The sequence below is a fragment of the Panthera tigris genome, chromosome C2 (assembly GCF_018350195.1).
Source record: "Panthera tigris isolate Pti1 chromosome C2, P.tigris_Pti1_mat1.1, whole genome shotgun sequence".
NCBI classification, from domain to species: domain Eukaryota; kingdom Metazoa; phylum Chordata; class Mammalia; order Carnivora; family Felidae; genus Panthera; species Panthera tigris.
This window is the reverse complement of record NC_056668.1, coordinates 61,298,196-61,315,657: the sequence shown is the minus strand read 5'-3', so window position 1 is coordinate 61,315,657 and position 17,462 is coordinate 61,298,196. Positions and strand designations below refer to the sequence as shown.

General features: G+C 40.8%; 1 protein-coding gene and 1 long non-coding RNA gene across 2 annotated transcripts in view; one reads left to right on the top strand and one right to left on the bottom strand.

The window, feature by feature from the left end:
• GAP43 (growth associated protein 43) overlaps nucleotides 1–17,462 on the bottom strand; it is a 100,073-nt gene that overhangs the window by 64,309 nt on the left and 18,302 nt on the right. The gene's annotated exons all lie outside the window — the stretch shown is intronic.
• LOC122230521 lies at nucleotides 122–2,592 on the top strand. The gene is made up of 3 exons (XR_006207509.1): nucleotides 122–361; nucleotides 1,389–1,442; nucleotides 2,574–2,592. It is a non-coding gene; the product is annotated as an uncharacterized LOC122230521 (long non-coding RNA).

The following is a 17,462-nucleotide window of genomic DNA, read 5'->3' as shown; positions in this document are numbered from 1 at the left end:
CCTGCTGACAAGCCTTCCTCCTCTTCCGGTGCTGCGCGCCCGAGGAATGCTAATATGCTCTTGGCTGCCTCCAAGCAAGGAAAAACTGGGAGGGACAAGAATGCCTTCCAGTTGACCCAGCTTTCTCTCCCGTCCTTCCCCACCCACTGAGTAACCTTGACGTGACAGAGGGCCCAGTCCCCGCAAGCAGGCTGCTGCCGCTCCTGCGGCAGGCGGGAGTGGAGGCCAACAGACTAATGAAGGGCGAGGGAGGGAGCCCACGCGGCGCCCCTGGCTGCTCCTCCACCGTGGACAGGCCCGGGGCTTTTGTTCTCCGAGCCACCGAAAGAAGCAATTACCGCGCAAACCGGAGTTTGCGGAGGTTGGTTAGAACAGCGATCCGCGGCGAAACCAGGAGCAGTACGCCTCCCCCGAGGGCGGGGCGTTGGGGAGAGGCGGTGCGGTCCTAGCCACGCCCCGTAGCCAGGCCCCGCCCGCCGCGCCCGCAGCCCTGCCCGAAGGCGGAGGCTCAGGGCGGGGGCGCGGGGCGGGGCCGGCGGCGGTAGCCGGGGAGAAACAAAGGGATGAGGTCACCCTGAAGAGAGGCCGGAGGGAACGCCTAAAGGGTGCGGAGGAGGAGTAGCGGAGCAAGGCCGTGGGACGGAAACCCGAGTCCAAGTGCTGGGGGGAGGGGCCGGAAGACAAAGGCTGAGCTACGACGCCCCACTTGGGGAAGGGAGAACCGGCGCACGGTTGTAGGTGCTGGGAGAAACGGAGTGCGGAGAGACCAGATAGGAGCAGCTCTCCTGAGGAAAAATTTTAAAAGTTTGCTTAAACCCTGCCCGGTGCTCCCCAGTATGCTGTTCCGCAAACTCCCACGATTTTTGCCAGTTCTTTGAATTGCATGATTTTTTTTTTAAGTCTGGGGTGGGGCACCTGGGTGGCTCAGTCGGTTGAGTATGTTGAGCACCCCACCTCGGCTCAGGTCCGGATCTCTGGGTTTGTGAGTTCGAGCCCCTCATGGGGATCACTGCCTTCAGCCTGTTAGCGGGGAGCCCGCTTCAAATCATCTGTCCCCCTTTCTCTGTCCCTTCCCCGCTTGCGCTCCCCCCAAAAATAAATATTAAAAAATAAAATATTAGAAAAAGTCTGGGGTGCTCTAAGGATGGATTCCTGAATCTGAAGAAGTATGCAATGCAGTTTGTTTATATGATTATGTTTATATGATTATTCTGTTAAATGTCCATAGCTTTACTAAGAATGTAAGAGGTGACCATTACCCTGCAAGAGATTAAATGTTACTAGACTGCGGCATTGTAGGAAAAAAAGAGAAAGAAAAGAAACACCTAACATGCAAATGGTGCCACGGTTGAGGAATTCTGTAACACCTCTTCTCTTTCGTTAATCAGGTTAATACCCATCACTCTAGCCAGGATAAATATTTTGAAGACAAGAGGCAAAAGGTTAGTAAGATTTTTTTGAAAGAAGGCTGAAGGCGTGGTTCTGAACGACCAAGAGATGGGGTTGGAACAGAACTCTCAGGAGGCATTGCCACCCAGGTGTGGGGAGCTGAGTGGAGAAGAATTATTGACCTATCTTTGGTTTTGTCTGGGCTAACATTGAGGCAGGTCATCAAAGGAGCAAGTGTGCACCTCATTATATACCAACTACCATTCTAGGCCACTCTTGCACTTGGTTAACCTGATACCCAACAGTAAGTTCACTGAAGGCAGGGGCTTTGGTTGGCCCCTTCAACATCAGTTCCTAGCATAGTTGATAGGACATAGTGGGAGCTCCATAAATATTTGTGAAGGAAATAAATGAATTGCCACAATCATACCACATAATCTCCCCTCTTCCCTACAAACTGACCAGTACCCAAGAGGCCTTGGATCAATTTTGCCATCTGGTGGTAAATCTGGGTAATTGACAAAATCTCTTACCCCCTGTTCCTTTTGTCTGGGGTTGGTGAACAGACACCCAGTAAGTGTTTCTCCGTAGACCTAAGTAACTCACCTTTCCTATGCTTTCACTTCAGGTCACCACCTGCTCACATAAACCACTTATTTCCTCCTTGAGCTTCTTTTTCGCTGTTTGTCCCTGCCCTAAACTCCCCCCACCCCCAATGGCATTTCTTCTAGTTTTTGCCCAATCAGCATGAGAAATTTCCTTTTTATCCCCCCCCTTCTCATTCCTCAAGAGAATCCCACTATGACCCAAAGTTGTTTGATAAACAAGAATTTTGCTATAATTTTCATTCTCACGACTGTTGAGTGGGGTAGCAAAACACCTTACCAGAAAAGTTGTGTGTTTGTACATGTTTTTTTTAAATGAAATTAAATATAAAAAACTGTTTCTGTTCCCTTCCAAAATGCAGTAACATTATTGTTTTCTCCTCTGCTTCCATTACACATGTACAGAATCTCAGCTACATTGGCTTAACCTGAATTTTATAGACAGGTCTAGAAATCTTCAGATGATTTTATTTCTGTGCAAAAGCATTTTAAGTTTCAAATTCAACATTGTATTTTTGGAATATACTCCATTTGTTTTTTTTTTTTAAGGACTTTTTTTTTAATGTTTATTTTTGACAGAGAGAGAGACATGAGCGGGGGAAGGGCAGAGAGAGAGGGAGACAGAATCTGAAGCAGGCTCCAGGCTCTGAGCTGTCAGCGCAAAGCCCCACGCGGGGCTCGAACTCACAGACCTCGAGATCACGACCTGAGCCGAAGTCACACTCAACCGACTGAGCCACCCAGGTGCCCCAGGAATATTCTCCATTTGTAACTAGGAAATTGCTCACTTTTTCCAAGAAGCCGTTATCCAAAAGGCTTTCCACTAAGACACTAATACTTTTACTTTTTGGGGAGTTGGGAAAGACTGATACTGTTTCCATTATTACAAAACTGGGGTTTAGGGTAAATTCAATGATTTTGCCCCAAAGACAATGTCAGATTAGCCCCCCAAAAAAGTGCTCTTTCATCGAGATTAGGGTTTCCAAATCTCAGCATACATATTACCAGCAGGATGTTTGTGTAAATCAGATTCATGGCCCCACCTCCCACCATGCTCACAGAGGGAGTCTGGTGTAGAACCAGCTGTAGAGCACCTGAAATGCATTTTAATAAATCCCCTAGTGGGCTTTGACCACAATAAGGACTATAATCTGACCACACTCCTGTTTGGAAATAGTTCCCTTGATTTTATTGAAAATGTCGGTAGTAAGCAACAGTCAGAATTTTCTATTCCTACTCCCATTGCCTGCTGATTTGGGAGACAATTGGCACTCACCCACACACATGACCAGGAATTCCTATTCTAAATTCCAGCATCACGGACACACTGAACACAGACATGAAACCTAGAAGAGGTCATCAAACCATGTCATTTCACAGCCATAGGAACTGAGGCCTAGAGGTGAAGCAGTCACTGGTAGAGCTGGGGCTAACCTTCATCACCTCCTGTGTTTTTGTTTTGAGTCCCCAAGGTCACAGAGAATGAGAAGGCTGAATTTGGGACAAAGTAGAGAATTGAATTAGATCATTACTGTCAAAAGGCATGCTTTGGCCTAAGGCAACTGGCAGGTCTCTTTATAATCCTTTCATTCTGGGCCTGAATGATCCAGATTAGCAGACTAGATTGTTCCTGTTACATTTCAATCACAGAGCCATGGTTTGGGGCTGCTGGGTAGTTAGTATGGAATCATGAATGCAGAAAAGCATAGCCTGAAAAAAAAGATTATGCTTCTGCCCCAGAAGCAAAATTCCCAAAGGTAGGCGTGATATCTTTGCATATTATAGTTTGTAATGTGAGCAAATTAACTAACAATGTTTTAGCACATTTACTAAATCATGGGATACATAGTGATCTTCTGCAAAATTTTGGTACATGCAAAGGTACAGATAGCCTGCGTTCAAGAGAAAGCTCATACTTTAGGTACACACTGAATCACTGTATAACATTCTACACACAAAATTTGACATAGTTTAAAAGGAAAAGAGAATTTATACAGAAAGAAGGTAGCAAAGCTTATAGTAATATACATATCTGTGATAACAGACCTGTTCAGTAAGCTCTACCAGTGCAATAAGCTTACCTTGTTTGGTTAGTGTTTTGTTTTAATTTTTAGGGATAACACTAATTTTCATATAGTAACATAAATATACATCCTTAGGGAAAGAAAGTATTTTCAATACAATGAATTCATTAGTAGAAATAGTTTCATCGAATTCTTCTTGTTATATCCAAGGTAACATAGGCTTTTAAAATAAGGAACCATAGAATCCTAGTTTTCAGGGGAGGATCTGGGGACCCCCAATCCTTGCCAGCCCCTGCAGTGGTGAGTTTAGGAATATTCTGGTGTTCACAGGTCAAAAGTATGATCACCTTAATGCAATCTGGCCTCACTGACATCTGGTTTTTATATCTTAAATGCACAGAGGTTTCCTAATTCCACTTTCTATTCAATACATATTTCTTGCCTGAAAACTTTAGAATCCGAGATGTGTTATTACCTTCTCTGGATGTGGAAATTTGTCCAATATCACTAGGAATTTTTAAACACACCAAATAATCTGAACCATTTTCTGGATGCTCCTGGACTTCCCTGCTAGATGCCCCACTGAAATTTCCTACTCTTTAGGCACATTCAGTAATAGACACTAAAGAGACCTCCATACAGAGTGTTACAGCTGCACTGCACTATGTACATTTCTGGAAAGTGGACTTGGTATTATTTTCCCCCAAGAAACCACCAATTCACACATCTGTTCTTTGCAGCAACGGATATAATTACCACAATGCTGTTTGTAGGCACATGACCCTCTGAAGGGGCACTGGTTAAACATCTGTAAACAGGGATAAACATCATATTGTGTCTCACTCTCAAGCAATTTGAGTAATTTTTGCTGGAGATAAAAAAACAAAAAAACTTCTTTTGTTCAGTCTATGTTCAGCAGTATCTGTTTTCCTGGGAGTGTTACTGTGTGATATTGCTTTGCCCCCAGGAAGGCAGACTTTGCTGAAGCACTCTTTTGGCTCAGGAACACAGTGTTCAAATGAAATAGGGCTTTTAAAAAAAGACTGTGAGAGAGGTGTGCTGAAGTAGTATTGGGTTTGCTCACCATTTCCTCAGATCTTCCTGGGAAGAGCTGAGCTCTTCAATAAAGAGACAGTTTGTATTTCCTAAGTCTCTTTCTCCAGAGAAGAACTTTTCAGGTAAACTTGTGTAATTTGCTGTTTCATTCACTGTAGGTGGCTAAGCGGACAAGTTTGTGATTTGCTTACAGTCATACTAAAAGTGGATAGAATAGTCAATATTTGAATCACTTGGTTCTTTCCTCTGAGTACCGATTCTGTTTCATACATATAGTGGCCAACTGAAAAATTAAAATGAAAACAATGGAAAACTTGAAATATAAGCTATTTCACAACAGAGCAGAAAACTTCAAACCAGTGAGAGTCAACTGAGCTAAGTTTCCCAGCTTTCAGAATGGCAGAATTATCTTAACACAGAGGCGATGCATAAATGCTTATATACAGTGGATTTGGGGTAGAGGGAGGAGTGGACAGGAGAAAGACAGAGAGTAGTATTTCCTTCCTACTGTTGTTCCATATATTTGGGGAAATATTTTTTAGGAGTACTTTTTAAATTTCAAATGTTAAGTATCTGAAGTGAGGAGGGGATCTACTTTTTCATGGAAAAATCCATTAAACACAAACAGGGCATTTAAAATTTTAAATGCTGTTTTTAATATAATAGCAATATTTTGGATGGAACTACCCAAACTCTAGGACTAGTACAAAGTTGGGGCTTCAGAGATGAGGCCCAGAAGAAACAGGTTGCATATCTGTAAAAAAGGGATTTGAAGTAGACGGTCAAGTTTTTTCCAGCTCGATAATTCTAAAGAATCTCTAAACCTACTCCTGTGAGAAATAGGAGTTTAAGGGGTAGACACAAAGTAAGAACAGAAACCATTCCTCAAAACCTTCTTAGCCTCCTTTGACACTGGAAAAACTATCCCATAATTTGGTCAAGGAAAAAAATAAGAAAATGCATCCCTGATGTCAGTATTTTTTCACATGAGGTATAGAAATCCAGTCGCCAATTTTTAGTTCAGCTTCACCTCTCATTTGGCTATCTGCTTAACCTAACCTAACTCTAGATCCTTCAACTTGACTCATAAATGTTTTGACTCATAGCTTCCCTCTATCAGAGGTTATGAACCGCAGGACACATTCAGTGTAAACATGTATAAAATTGTAACGAATCCACTGTTAATAATGTTACAGAAATTCTCCTCTAAGTAAATTTATTAGCTACCATTTTGTCTCAAGATGGTGGTCTGAACCATAATTGCATCTTTATGTCTACTAATTTTTATCAAAATCTATTAACCTTTCAAAAGTGACCACAATGAAAGAGATATATACAAAATATTAGCAACTTAGCTGAAACATGTCAACAATAAAAAATTATTTATTGAACACTAGATTAGAATCAGGAATATAGAGATGTAGAAAATGCAATTCTTGCCCTCAAAATATTTACTATTTATGTAAACAAGCAATAAAATGCTAACAAGAAATAAAATGAAAGAATTAAATAACACAAAGTAGCATACACTCAGAATTAAGTGGGTGGCACAGTTAGTTTGTGCTTTAGAAATTCAGATGAGAAAATCATCACTGAGTCTGCAAGAAATAACAACAGATAGGGGGGAATTCAAAGGGGAAAATGGGTTTTGGAGAAAGATGATGGATTCAGTTTCAATCATAAAGATTTGGAAGGGGAGTTCAACTAGAGATACCCAGAGATACCTAGAGATAAGAAGCATTTTAATACAGGAAACATAAACTTGAAAGCCCTTTATGAAAAGGTAGTCAATGAAGCTAAAAAGGTGAATGAGATTTCTAACAAAGAAATTAGAGATTAAAGGTTAGAAAGTCTAAGATCTTGTTCTGGAGGGATATCTGTATATAGAAGACAGATGGAGAAAGTTGATCCAGTGAAAGTCAGTCTCATTAAGCTTTGAAAGGAACCAGAATAGGAGCCAAGAGAGAATCCTAAAAAGGAGTGTCCAGAAGAGTCTAATGCAATGAAAATGTTAAGTGAAGCCTGAGAAAAAGTCTTCGGAAATGGGAATGCAGAGGCCACTAAGGACCTCAGAAAGGGATTTTAGAACAGGGGAAGAGGGTGGCAATTACATGTGTTTAAGAGAAGCATGGGCCAGATAAAAATGGAGGAAATTACTATACTCTTTTAAGGATATGGGTATATGGGTTGAAGAAAATTGAGAAACTAAAACTTCCCATTTCTGTGTTGGTAAGTAAAATGGAATGCATTGTAAGGAAATATAGAATTTACATATGAAATGAATGTAGGATATGTTTACTCTTGATGACAGGGTCCAATTCAATTTTCCAGCATTCAGTGTTGATGTTCTCTCACCCTAGGTAATTGGTAGTAATTTCTTTTCTCTTTTCTTTTTTCTTTTCTTTTCTTTTCTTTTCTTTTCTTTTCTTTTCTTTTCTTTTCTTTCTATGTTTATTTGTTTTTGAGAGAGAGAGAGACAGGGAGAGAAAGAGCACACTAGCGAGGGAGGGGCAGAGAGAGGCAGGGACAGGTGATCCAACGCAGGCTCCACACTGACAGCAGGAAGCCCATGCAAGGCTTGAACCCATGAACCATGAGACCTGAGTTGAAGTCTGACGCTCAACCCACTGAGCCACCCAGGCGCCCCAGTAGTAAATTTTTTTCTACCAAATAAATAAAAAACCCAGCCAACCAACCAACCAAACTAAAAACAAATGAGATAATCTTCAAACACTAAGCCTAACTTTTCAAGCAAAATAAAATCACAGCTCATGTGCATGGTGTGTGTGAGAAAGAGAAAGAGGGAGAGGAGAGGGAGAGGAGAGGGAGAGGAGAGGGAGAGGGAGAGAGAGAGAGAGAGAGTGACTAAGACTTCACTTGCTAAGAAACTAATAATGCTACAACTCACAGAACTCCACCACAAATCCTATGCTCCTCCTTTTGTGGGCCTCCTGGCATATGGGTTCCACATAATTAAAGGTATCCCAGTGTGGCAGAATTGAATTTTACTTTCTTCCACCCACTTTTTCTTTCCTTTTACAGTTTATGAGGAGTTAAGGCTAGATTAAGAAACACTGACTTCTTAAACATGAAATAATACATCAGAGTTATGCTACAGAGAAAGGATCAAGGTTACCAAAGCAAATGTCAGTTGATCTACATGTGCAGCTTCGAAAATTTTAGGGACCAAATGTCTGAAGATTCTAATGCTCACCCCCTAGAATAGAACAGGCACAGAACAGGCACCTCAAGTCTGGGATGGAACTGGGGTGGGGGAGGAGGAGGGACAAAGGGCTAGAAAATGGGAATGAGTGAAAGAAAAAAAATAAATAAGGGAGGCTAGAGAGAGAAAGGGACTCCCAGATGCCTACCTGAAATAAACTCCTAATGAACTAAAAGGAAATTCAATGGAAAAAATAAGTGGTTTACATCACCCTCTAAACCATAGATGTGTTCGTAATTGATATCAGGTTTTCTTCTTGGTTGTAGAGATACCTTAGCACTCTCCCAGATATTATGGACCTAACCAAGAGCTCTTGCCAGTTTATGCTGGGATGAGTTTCACTCTCTTTCTCATGGAAATACACCTAGGGAAGGAAGCATTCTAAAGGATGTGAAGATTAAAATGGCCACAGGGTAAGAGACATTGTAGCTTCCTGTTAGCTTCCTAAATTCATAGTGCTTTCACCTTTCACCTTTCACATAGAGGCTTCACCTCTCAGTAAGGGACGGCTCCTGAATTCTCATGCATTAAACATCATCTGAGGAGCTCATAAATGAAGTCTCTCTCCCTCCAGAAAACTTCATTTTAAAAATCTCTAGGTGATGCAAAGTCAGGTGATCTGTAAGTCACCGGGGAGCATGCTGCTTAACTCACTCTTGTTGCTTAGTAAGCTCTTCTGGCAGTGTTTCTCCTTTTCACTCTGAGCCACTGACCAGTTTTTCACCAGGAAAAAAAAGAAGGGGCATTAGAATCTTGACAGGATCTGCTGAATACACACCCACCCAGTCCAACAAATCTCTCATCCTCTTCTTTCTCCTTTTTATTTCAAAGGAAATTTCTCCACAAAGAACCTCTCGTAAAATTTAGGAATTTGGACCCATCTGGTCATTGATATCACATTTGTTTCCCGCTTTACTTAGCCTTTCTGTCTCTCCTTCCCTATTTTCTCTGCTTTACCATAGGTCTCTCCCTAGCTAAAAATAGCACCCTTTTACTACAATCTCATTTCTCTCCCTCTTTTCAGTGCCAAATTTCTTGAATGTGTGGTCTCTGCCAGTTGCCTGTATTTCTTCCACCTCAGTCCCCTCCTACACCCCTACAATCTGGCTTTCGTCTTCATCATTCTACTAAATCACCCGCTTGGAGGCTATCAATGGTCCTCCCACATGCAATGATCTATTCTCCATTTTAATCCCTTCTTGATCACTCGGATTTAATAGTGTTGACCTTTCTGTTTTGGAGTTTTCTCCTTACTGGCTTCTTTGATTCTGTATGCTAGATTTTTATTGACCAATGTTTCTTTTCTTTCAATGAAATATTTTCTGCCACTGAAGGGAGAGTAAGCCTTTCCCTCAGCTCTTCTTTTTCTAACTCTCCCTTATCTGAAGCCTATGGAAATGAATACACTTTCAATCACCCTTTGAGTCACTCGCTCCTGACTCCTTCCCCACCACTTCCGAATCTTCAACTAAGCATTGTTTTCTGGACACCTCACTCATATAACCCATGCTGGAAATCAAAACCATGATCTTCCTTACCAAACTAGCTCTTACTTTCAAGTTTATCAATTTTGCCAATAGTATTTCTACTCTATTTATCTAAGCTGGAAATCTTACAATCATATTTTATTTCTCTACCCATCCCAGGGCAACTTAGGGGAATTGGCATGGCTTATCGGGTTCAGTGGGTTTGAAATGGGCGATGCAGTTCAACGTTAGAAATATTGTCCAAGGCTAGAGAAGACAGCAGGACTAAGAGGCCAGTAGAAGAGAATCCCCAGTCTCAGGCAAGGGAAGGAATTCCTGATAGAGTCCACATGAAGGAGTCAGAATCAGAAAGTGTGGGAAGTAGAGCTAGCAATCCAAGAACTAGGGAATTGAAAATGGGGAGCAAGTAGATCTGTAGAAAGGTCTATCTGTAGAAGAGTAAATGCCTAAAACAAGGGCTGTTCTTATAACTTGCTTTGTCATACAACCTATGCCACATGTCACCTGGTCCGAAGAATGGGAAGAATCACAGGCCACATGTATTGACAGAGACTTTGCTTCATGCCCTCTAGCCTCTGAAATTGGTCCATTTTCCTCAAAAGGGCCACAATTAGCTTTATATTTCAATTCCTCTAGTTGTGAACACCATTTCATCACTCATATTTACAAAAGTAATAATAACTTCTTTTTAAAAATGTGTTTATTTATTTAGTTTTGAGAGTGAGGGAGAGAGAGAGAGAGAGAGAGAGAGCGCACATGTTAGGGGGAGGGGCAGAGAGAGAGAGAGAGAGAGAGAATCCTAAGTAGGCTCTGTCAGCACACGGCCTGACATGGGCTCAGTCCCATGACCCTGGGATCATGATCTCAGCTGATATCAAGAGTATGATGCTTGGGGCGCCTGGGTGGCGCAGTCGGTTAAGCGTCCGACTTCAGCCAGGTCACGATCTCGCACTCTGTGAGTTCGAGCCCCGCGTCAGGCTCTGGGCTGATGGCTCCGAGCCTGGAGCCTGCTTCCGATTCTGTGTCTCCCTCTCTCTCTGCCCCTCCCCCGTTCATGCTCTGTCTCTCTCTGTCCCAAAAATAAATAAAAAACGTTGAAAAAAAAAATTAAAAAAAAAAAAAAAAAAAAAAAAGAGTATGATGCTTAACCAACTGAGCCACCCAGACGCCCCAAGTAACAATAACCTCTTAACTCATCTTCCAGTCTCCAGTCTCCCTAGGCAATCCCTCTCATGCATATGTGCCCTAAATACCTCTTCTATCATGTCACGCCTTTAGCCAAAAGCTGCTAATGACACAAATTTCTTACCAGGGCAAACCAGTTTTGTTTTTTTTTGTTTTTTGTCTTTTGGTTTTTTTTTTTTTTGGCTAGGCCTCATCTACACACCGATTTCCTCCCTAATTCTCACCATTGAACACTCTGCACTTTTCTCAGGATGTTCCCCTCAAAGCTGCACAATTTGTTCTTTATCACTCCATGTAGCCAGAATGCCACTTCTCCTCTCCTCTTGACCACACTCTACTTTTCTCATCCCTAAAGTCCTCATGCTTCCCTGCCTCCTCCAGTGCACATCTGTCATGGCCCCTGTATCCTTTCATTACAGACTACCTTATTTCATTATTTTCATGAGTGCCATTCCACAGTTTGTGCGGATTCCTTAAACATAAGTCTTTTCTCTCCTAAATGGTGGGGTTTATATTCTCGCAGTTGTCACAATATGTCCTCAGAGTTAGGCCCACAGTACAAGCTCAGGAAATACAAGCTGGTTGCTATTTTCCTGGAAAAAGATACTTGATATATAAAAAAAAATATGAGAAGTGGATTTCTAAAATATAATATAGTATCAAATGGCAATAAGTCCCAGTGGAGGGGTCTCTGTGATTGGGATTTTTCCTGATTATATCTTCACTGTAAGAAATGATAATCTAGTTAGGGCACTGCAAATATTTCTGAGGGCTTATGTTTAATTCAGGATACCTATTGAGCTTTCCCTCCTCTGTCTTGAATTATTTCTAGTGTTTTCCATTTCTTCAGAATGATTTGAAGCATGTGCTCACTCTCTTTCCCTCTCTCATTATACCCTTTCTGAACCTCCATTGGCAGCAACCATCCCTAAGTCCTTGCTACATGATCAAGGCACATGATACAAAGCTTGAACACTATAATCTTTAAAAAAGATTTTTTTAATGTTTATTTATTTTTGAGAGACAGAAAGAGACAGAACATGAGTGGGGGAGGGGCAGAGAGAGAGGAAGACACAGAATCCGAAGCAGGCTCCAGGCTCTGAGCTGTCAGCACAGAGCCCGATGCGGGGCTCGAACCCACGAACAGAGAGAACATGACCTGAGCCAAAGTCAGACGCTTAACCAACTGAGCCACCTGAGTGCCCCATTGAACACTATAATCTTGATGGCTTCTTTGACTTCTATCCTTGACCAAAACGCATGGGTTAACTGAGCCCTTCTTGTCTCCAATACATAGGAAAAAAAAAAAAAAAGGTAAAGAAAGAAAGACAAGACAGAAAGAATGACCCAGCACAGTAGTAATTAGTTGTATAAGCAAAGCAAACCTGGGAATGACAGTTTTGGAAGTTTCCACTGTGCCTATAAACAGTTGGCATAAGCAGAGCTGCTTGCAGGAAAAATCTTTATAGGTCACAAATGTTGGACAGATTGGTGGCCTAGGCCAGACAATCTGTTTATCTAAGGCTGACTTACCCTTGGCCCTGAGTTTCTGGACCCTGACAGTGAGGAAATATTAGGAGAATCTGAAATCATGGCTTAAGCTCATCAAGAAGCATAATCTAATAGCTTTAGTTTTAGTATCAAATTTTAAACCTTAAAAGTTAGTCCAATGCTTAATTTTTCTAAATTATTGTTAAACCAGAATGCTGACAAGTGATAATTGACCATAGCCTTAGACACAAACTAGAAATCTCAGTAATCCCTAAAATTCCATAGTTTGGGTTGGTGTGTTTATGTATGTGTTTGCATGCCATTTTATTTTTCATTTTTTTGGGAACTCTTTTTCTTAAGTATTTATTCATTGAGAGAGAGAGAGAGAGAGTGCACTTGGGAGGTGCAGAGAGAGAGGGAGAAAGAGAAAATTCCAAGCAGGCTCCACACTGTCAGTGGAGACCCCGACGCAGGGCTCAAACTCACAAACCATGAGATCATGACTTGAGAGGAATAAAACTAAATTGAATTAATGAGGCTTCATTCAATAAGAGAAAGTGTCTGAAATACATTAAGGGGGTTGGGGACATTCTTTGTGGCAACAAGGGACTAATACTCATTGGATTACAAATATCCAAATTGAGTATTTAGCTCCCATCTCTTGGTAGGCATAGAGAATGGTCAGGCACAGTGATAGTTGACAGGATCAAGACAAGAATACAAAGGCAAAAGGGGTCACTAAATTAACTGCTCAGAGCTTCAAGGACTCTACTTTGGTCTCTGTATCTGACTTTTTGAATGATGACGGGTAAGCAAAATTTTGTTTGGGCCTCTGTACCCTTGTGAGTGAGGTTAATCTAATTTCTCTCATTTGAAGAATGTTGTAAATATATAGCAACACATGAAATATCAGAGATACTCCAGCAAAGGCCGAACTCCAGCCTCACAAGGATATCATGAAAAGGAATTAATGAATCCTGTAGAGGGGACAACCATATCTGATTCATATTTTTAGCCTACATCTTTTAGTTTATAGTAGGTACTCAATAAACATTTCCTGATGAATAAATGAATGATGCATTGTTTAGTTGACTTCTAAAATCCCTTCTAGCATTGAGATACTATGAAAGAGGTAAGTGATCTACTGATAAACTAAAATAATGTAAGGGCCAGCCACACATGTACCTTAAAGTTATCTTTCTCTGGAGAAAGATATAAAATTGAATAATAGCTTCATTAGGCTTCCTGCTCCAACAAGACTGTCAGATGGACCTAGGCATGCTGAACACACATTAGCAGAGTTATCATCACACTTCTGCCTGGAATAAAGCCTCTGATGAAAATTGGACTTTGAGAATGCCAGTGGGGGACTAGATTTTGATTCAAGATCAGCTGATAACCACAGTATTCAGTGCCTGACATGGTGCCATTTGCCATTATACATTTTAATCTTCAATTCCTATGAATCAAATTTCTTCTTACAATGTCTTGGGATGTCATTAAAAGATTCATTTAAAAAAATATATATATCCATTTATAAGTCACTAATGCTGTTAAAAGACATACACAGAATTCTAGCTGCAACCACAATCATGTGGAGTCATGGCATACTCAGCAACCATAAAGGATTTTTCTTTTTCTTTGCAACTTGAATCTTTTCTAGAAGATCTTGCTATTTTTATCTTGGAATGTTTTTGCCATGTTGGCTCTTGGAAGATTAACCTGGAATGCAAATAGGACATGCGATGGGTGTTCTATCTTACTCAGTGTTTAGAATGCCTCATGGTGTCTGACGTTCTGCTACAGGTTTGTTATCCTTTCTCAACCAGTGTTTGAACCCCTCCCACTCTCACCCATTCATCACCCTGATAGTCCTGTCCAAAGACTATCAGGTAAAATACAATAATCAGTCAAAGCCAGATGGTGCCAGTGGCAAAAGCAAGCATTTCCCCTTACAGCACCCACCATACATAAATAACTAATACCGTCACATTTGACAACTTAATGAGTATAAATTTACCACAGCAGGAAAATCCTCCCCAAATATTTAAACAATTAAAATGTAAAAGAAGAAATGAGTAAGCATTTTGTAGTGGTAGGCAGGGCAAAATTTCTCTTTAATTATTCTTAGGTAATCTAACCATGTATCTGGGACTGACAAATCAGCAGAAAGAAATATACAGAATGCTACTGGTCAAGAGTAAGGGATAGAACTCAAGAAAGACGTGGAGGACAGAGGAATGGATGTATTAGCTATAGCACATTTTTAGCTTATTGTTGTTACTGCATCTGAGCAGAATTTAAATTCATTATTCATTCAAGAAAGATTCATTGAGCATCTAATAAGTGCCAGGCCCTGTACGAGGTGTCAGAAAATATCAGTAGCTAAGAGTCAGGAAGTTTACATGCCACTGGTGTGAACAGATAATAATAAATAAATATCTTGGGTGGATATAAAGTCTAGAGAGAAAAATGAAAAGAATAAAAGGGGCCAGAAAGGGAGTATAGGGGTGGGAGTTGCTTTATATGGAGTGAGGAGAGAAAGCCTCCTTGATGAGATCTACACAGCTGAGATTCTAGCAGAGCCCTAAGAAAGTCAGGAAGCGAGTCAAGAGAATAGGTGTAAACAAAGCATTTCAGGCAGAAGGAACAGCAAGTGCAAAGTCCTGAGGCTGTTGCAGTAATCCAGGTGAAAAAGAGTAGCTTGGGCCTGATTTCTTGAGTATTGGGTTGCATCAGTCAAATTCTTGGCTGCAAGCAATAGAAGCTAGACTGCATTAGGACAATATCAGAGCTCACAGTGTTAATGGGAAAGCCAGGAATGTGGCTGGAAAAACAGGCAGGAAGCAAGAAAAGCAACCTGAACCCAGGAAACACAGGCAAGCCAAGACCACCAACTGGTTAGGACATCAGTCTGTGGACACCACCGCCACCAGATCCTGGAAGCCCCCACTGCTGAGGATAATTTCTAATTGTCACTGCATGTTTGCATTGCTCCTTGAAGATTCAAAATGGCTGAGTCTAGATCCTGAGATGCTCACATTCCAGTCACCTGGAAATGATGGGCTGCTTTAGCTTCTAACTGTATGCCAGGCTCAAAGTTCTATTCCTATCTTATTGGCCACATCTGCAAGATAGCTAATTATATCTCTGGGTTCTAGACTCTAAGAACCAATACAGATTAGCCCTAAAGAGCATTGAGAGTGCAAGGTGTACAAAATCTAAATCAATGACATTAATAACTCATTTTTCAGTTAATAACTCATTAATAACTCATACATTCAGTTGTATGTTCACTAAACCTCAGACATGCATACACGTACACACACACACACACACACACACACACCAAAGTCCAGAAACTAATCCTTGAAGGATTCCTGCAAAAAGATACCTAGACATAAGATTCATTTAACATAGATACAACACCATTATCAACAGCATCAACTATAAAAAGCCATAGCTAACATTAAGTGCTTATATATGCCAGTGCTTATATATAGTTCTAAGTATTTTATACATATTAACACATTTAATCCTTAAAAATCTTTTAGAGTCATGGCATTTAAGCCTTAATACTTGTGAATGTTCTTATATTCACAAAACTCAACCTCCAGGCCTCCAAGGCAAGTTGGGTAGTTATACATAATGAGAAAAAAAAACACTTGTTTATTCCTATAATGGGAAGCTTCCTTGAACAATTAGGAAAATACAACTGAAATTAACAATTATTTAGGAGCAGTTTCTAGAACACAGACTTTAAAATAGACACACATAGGTCTGCCATACTAAAGGATGAAGAGTGTTTTGTTTTTTTTTTTCTAAATTAAAAAAAAAGTTTACTCATTTATTTTGAGAAAGAGAGAGTGCAGGGGAGGGGCAGAGAGAGAGGGAAAGGGAGAGAATCCCACACAGGCTCCATGTTATCAGTGCAGAGTCCAATGTGAGGCTCAATCCCACAAACTGTGAGACCATGACCTGAGCTGAAATGAAGAGTCGGACACTTAATTGACTGAGCCACACTGGAACCCCCAAGAGTGTTTCTTTTTTAAAAATTACTTCTATGTTTCCTGTATCTTACATAGTTTCTGGCATAGGACATGATTAATAAATGTCTGTTGAATGAATAAATGACTTCCATATAATATTTGAAGAAAATATCTCCCCAAATTCATTCTGGTAAAAAAGACTAATTGAAAAATAAGATGAATGAGTCAAAAGGTAGAAAAGAGAAAAATAACTTTTAGTCTTCATTTGTAAAAGAGTCCTGTCTACTGCTGAACCACGTAAATGCTGACATCACAGGTTTACAATATTTAGGAATTTGTACATCTGGAAATTGAGAGTATGATGCTCTCTCATCCTCTGAAAGAAGTAGTACTGATGTAGGAAGGAATTCCTGGTCAGCCCTTCCTGCGCTGAATGACCTTGATCACACAAATGCCAACACTGGCACCATGAAAGACTGGATGTAGATCAGTGTTGCCAAAACTCTGCTCCCTAGGCTTCCTCAGAGGGGCCTCTGGGGAAGGAGGGCGTCGTTGACCAGACAGATCTCTGAGCCTCCAAGCTGTTTGGCCACAATGGCAACTTCATCTGTTTTATATATTTGGGATTCCAAGAAATACCTGGGACAAAAAGTTTCTGTGGCTAAAGAGAAATTAAATAAACAAAAAGGCTACAAAAATTGTAAAATCCCCTTAGCCCTACTAGTCAATGATAATTATCACCATCAGGCATAGCATGAAAAAGGATGAAAACTTTTCCCTGGGAGATTAATTAAAAGGTAGTAAGGTAAACTGCAGACCCAGGATGTGCAAGCACTGGACAGTGCCTTGTGAAATCGAAGAAGAGAACTCATGAAAGGCATTGAAGCAGCATCTAGGGAAATAGGAGAGGACAATACACAAGTACACTTATAAAACATATATGAATGCTCTCTTTCTCTGACTATGTATGTGTGCATATGTATATATATGCGACATATACCCATACACACAAA